Below are 5,265 nucleotides of genomic sequence, written 5' to 3' on the forward strand. Positions count from 1 at the left end.
GTTCATACGGTCCATGTCTGTGGGAATAGACTTTATGTTTCACAAGGTCCGTGGCTCTGGGAAGAGACTTTATGTTTAACATGGTCCGTGGCTGTGGGGTAGACTTTATCTTTCACATGATCCGTGGCTGTGGGATAGACTTTATCTTTCACATGGTCCGTCGCTGTGGGGTAGACTTTATCTTTCACATGGCCCGTGGCTGTGGGATAGCCTCTATCATTCACACAGTCCGTGGCTGTGGGAATAGACTCTATCTTTCACAGGGTCCATGGCTGTGGGATAGACTTTATCTTTCACACGGTCCGTGGCTGTGGGGAAGACTTTATTTTTCACACGGTCCGTGGCTGTGGTAGTAGACTTTATCTTTCACACGGTCCGTGGGTGTGGGAATAGACTTTATGTTTCACACAGTCCGTGGCTCTGGAATAGACTTTATCTTTCACACGGTCCGTGACTGTGGGGTAGACTATATCTTTCACATGGTCCGTGCCTGTGGGATAGACTCTATCTTGCACATGGTCTGTCGCTGTCGGAATAGATTCTATGTTTCACACGGTCCGTGCCTGCGGGATAAACTTTAACTTTCACACGGTCCGTGGCTGTGGGATAGACTTTATCTTTCACACAGTCCGTGGCTCTGGGAATAGAGTTTATCTTTCTCACAGTCCGTGCCTGTGGGATAGACTCTATCATTCACACGGTCCGTGCCTGTGGGATAGACTCTATCTTTCACACGGTCCGTGGCTGTGGGATTAGACTCTATCTTTCACATGGTCCGTGGCTGTGGGATTAGACTCTATCTTTCACACGGTCCATGGCTGTGGGGTAGACTTTATCTTTCACATGGTCCGTGGCTGTGGGGTAGACTTTATCATTCACATGTTCCGTGCCTGTGGGATAGACTCTATCTTTCACATGGTCCGTGCCTGTGGGATAGACTCTATCTTTCACATGGTCCGTTGCTCTGGGATTAGACTCTATCTTTCACACGGTCCATGGCTGTGGGGTAAACTTTATCTTTCACATGGTCCGTGGCTGTGAGGTAGACTTTATCTTTCACACGGTATGTGGCTGTGGGATAGATTTCATCTTTCACATGGTCCGTGGCTGTGGGATAGACTTTATCTTTCACACGGTCCGTGGCTGGGGGGTAGACTTTATCTTTCAAATGGCCCGTGGCAATGGGGTAGACTTTATCTTTCACACGGCCCATGCCTGTTGGATAGAGTTTATCTTTCACACGGCCCGTGGTTGTGGAGTAGACTTTATCTTTCATATGGCCCGTTCCTGTGGGATAGACTTTATCTTTCACACGGTCCGTGCCTATGGGATAGACTTTGTCTTTCACTCGGCCCGTGGCGGCGGGGTAGACTTTACCTTTCACACGGTCTGTGGCTGTGGGGCAAACTTTATCTTTCACATGGTCCGTGCCTCTAGGACAGACTTTGTCTTTCACACGGTCCGTGGCTGTGGGATAGACTTTTTCACACGGTCCGTGGCTGTGGGGTAGACTTTATCTTTCACACGGTCCGTGCCTGTGGGATAGACTTTATCTTTCACATGGTCCGTGCCTGTGGGATAGACTCTATCATTCACCCGGTCCGTGGCTGTGGGATAGACTCTATCTTTCACATGGTCCGTGGCTGTGGGATTAGACTCTATCTTTCACACGGTCCGTGGCTGTGGGATAGACTTTATCTTTCACATGGTCCGTGGCTGTGGGGTAGACTTTATCTTTCACACGGTCCAAGGCTGTGGGAACAGACTCTATCTTTCACACTGTCCGTGCCTGTGGGAAAGACTTTCTCTTTCACACGGTGGTGCCTGTGGGATAGACATTATATTTCACATGGTCCGTGGCTGTGGGATAGACTTTATCTTTCACGCGGTCCGTGCCTGTGGGATAGACTTTATTTTTCACATGGTCCGTGGCTGTGGGATAGACTTTATCTTTCACACGGTCCGTGGCTGTGGAAATAGACTTTATCTTTCACACGGTCCGTGCCTGTGGGGTAGACATTATCTTTCACACGGTCCGTGGATGTGGGGTAGACTTTATCTTTCACACGGTCTGTGGCTGTGGGGTAGACTTTATCTTTCACACGGCCCGTGGCTGTGGGGTAGAGTTTATCTTTCACACGGCCTGTGGCTGTGGAGTAGACTTTATCTTTCACATGGTCCGTGGCTGTGGGGTAGACTTTATCTTTCACGCGGTCCGTGCCTGTGGGAAAGACTCTATCTTTCACACGGTCCGTGGCTGTTGGATAGACTTTTTCTTTCACATGGTCCGTGGCTGTGGGAATACACTCTATCTTTCACACGGTCCGTGGCTGTGGGATAGACTCTATCTTTCAACGGTCCCTGGCTGTGGGAATAGACTCTATCTTTCACACGGTCCGTGGCTGTGGGAAAGACTTTATCTTTCACACGGTCCGTGGCTGTGTGGTAGACGTTATCTTTCTTAGAGTCCGTGGCTGTGGGGTAGACTTTATCTTTCACACGGTCCGTGCCTGTGGGGTAGACTTTATCTTTCACATGGTCCGTGGCTCTGGTATAGACTTTATCTTTCACACGGTAAGTGGCTGTGTGATAGAATTTTTCACACGGTCCATGCCTGTGGGATAGACTTTATCTTTCACATGGTCCGTGGCTGTGGGATAGACTTTTTGACACGGTCCGTGGCTGTGGGATAGACTTTATCTTTCACACGGTCCGTGGCTGTCGGATAGACTTTATCTTTCACAAGGTCCGTGCCTGTGGGATAGACTTTATCTTTCACACGGTCCGTGGCTGTGGGAATAGATTCTATCTTTCACACGGTCCGTGCCTGTGGGATAGACTTTATCTTTCACACGGTCCGTGGCTGTGGGGTGGACTTTATCTCTCACACGGCCCGTGGCCGTGGGGTAGAGTTTATGTTTCACACGGCCCGTAGCTATGGATTAGACTTTATCTTTCACACGGTCCGTGGCTGTGGGGTAGACTTTATCTTTCATACGGTCCGTGCCTGTGGGAAAGACTCTATCTTTCACACGGTCTGTGGCTGTGGGAGAGACGTTATCTTTCACACGGTCCGTGCCTGTGGGATAGACTTTATTTTTCACACGGTCCGTGGCTGTGGTATAGACTTTATCTTTCACACGGTCCGTGCCTGTGGGACAGACTTTATCTTTCACACGGTCCGTGGCTTTCGGATAGACTTTATCTTTCACACGGTCCGTGGCTGTGGGTAGACTTTGTCCTTCACACGGTCCGTGGCTGTGGTGTAGACATTATCTTTCACACGGCCCATGGCTGTGCGGTAGACTTTATGTTTCACACGGCCTGTGGATGTGGGGTAGACTTTATCTTTCACACGGACCATGGCTGTGGGGTAGACTTTATCTTTCACACGGTCCGTGACTGTGGGGTAGTCTTTATCTTTCACACGGTCCGTGCCTGTGTGAAAGACTCTATCTTTCACACGGTCAGTGGCTGGGGGATAGACTTTTTCTTTCACATGATCCGTGGCTGTGGGAATAGACTCTATCTTTCACACGGTCCATGGCTGTGGGATAGACTTTATCTTTCACACGGTCCGTGGCTGTGTGGTAGACTTTATCTTTATATATTCCGTGGCTGTGGGAGTAGACTTTATCTTTCACACGGTCCGTGGCTGAGGGAATAGACTTTATGTTTCACAAGGTCCGTTGGTCTGCGAATATACTTTATCTTTCACATGGTCCGTGACTGTGGGGTAGACTTTATGTTTCACACGGTCCGTGCCTGTGGGATAGACTTTATCTTTCACACGGTCCGTGGCTTTGGGAATACACTCTATCTTTCACACGGTCCGTGCCTGTGGGATAGACTTTATCTTTCACACGGTCCCTGGCTGTGTGGTAGACTTTATCTTTCACACGGTCCGTGGCTGTGGGGTTGACTTTATTTTTCACACGGTCCGTGCCTGTGGGATAGACTTTATCTTTCACACGGTCCGTGGCTGTGGGATAGACTTAATTTTCACATGGTCCGTGGCTGTGGGATAGACTTTATCTTTCACACGGTCCGTGCCTGTGTGATAGACTTTTTCTTTCACACGGTCCGTGGCTGTGGGATAGACTTTATCTTTCACACGGTCCGTGGCTGTTGGAGTAGACTTTATCTTTCACACGGTCCATGGCTGTGGGAGTAGAGTTTATGTTTCACACGGTCCGTGGCTGTGGGAATAGCCTGTATCTGTCACACGGTCCGTGCCTGTGGGTTAGACTTTATCTTTCACACGGTCCGTGGCTGTGGGATAGACTTTATCTTTCACACGCTCCGTGGCTCTGGGATAGACTTTATATTTCACATGGTCCGTGGCTGTGGGATAGACTTTGTCTTTCACACGGTCCGTGGCTTTGGGGTAGACTTTGTCTTTCACATGGTCCATGCCTGTGAGATAGACTTTTTCACAGGGTCCGTGCCTGTGGGATAGACTTTATGTTTCACACGGTCCGTGGCTGTGGGATTGATTTTTTCACACGGTCCTTGGCTGTGGGATAGAGTTTATCTTTCACCCGGTCCGTGCCTGTGGGGTAGGCTTTATCTTTCACACGGTCCGTGGCTGTGGGATACACTTTAGCTTTAACATGGTGCGTGGCTGTGGGATAGACTTTATCTTTCACACGGTCCGTGGCTGTGGGGTAGACTTTATCTTTCACACGGTCCGTGCCTGTGGGATAGACTTTATCTTTCACATGTTCCGTGCCTGTGGGATAGACTCTATCTTTCACATGGTCCGTGCCTGTGGGATAGACTCTATCTTTCACATGGTCCGTTGCTCTGGGATTAGACTCTATCTTTCACACTGTCCATGGCTGTGGGGTAAACTTTATCTTTCACATGGTCCGTGGCTGTGAGGTAGACTTTATCTTTCACACGGTATGTGGCTGTGGGATAGATTTCATCTTTCACATGGTCCGTGGCTGTGGGATAGACTTTATCTTTCACACGGTCCGTGGCTGGGGGGTAGACTTTATCTTTCAAATGGCCCGTGGCAATGGGGTAGACTTTATCTTTCACACGGCCCATGCCTGTTGGATAGAGTTTATCTTTCACATGGCCCGTGGTTGTGGAGTAGACTTTATCTTTCATATGGCCCGTTCCTGTGGGATAGACTTTATCTTTCACACGGTCCGTGCCTATGGGATAGACTTTGTCTTTCACTCGGCCCGTGGCTGCGGGGTAGATTTTACCTTTCACACGGTCTGTGGCTGTGGGGCAAACTTTATCTTTCACATG

This window comes from Cervus elaphus, chromosome 1 (assembly GCF_910594005.1).
Source record: "Cervus elaphus chromosome 1, mCerEla1.1, whole genome shotgun sequence".
Lineage (NCBI taxonomy): Eukaryota > Metazoa > Chordata > Mammalia > Artiodactyla > Cervidae > Cervus > Cervus elaphus.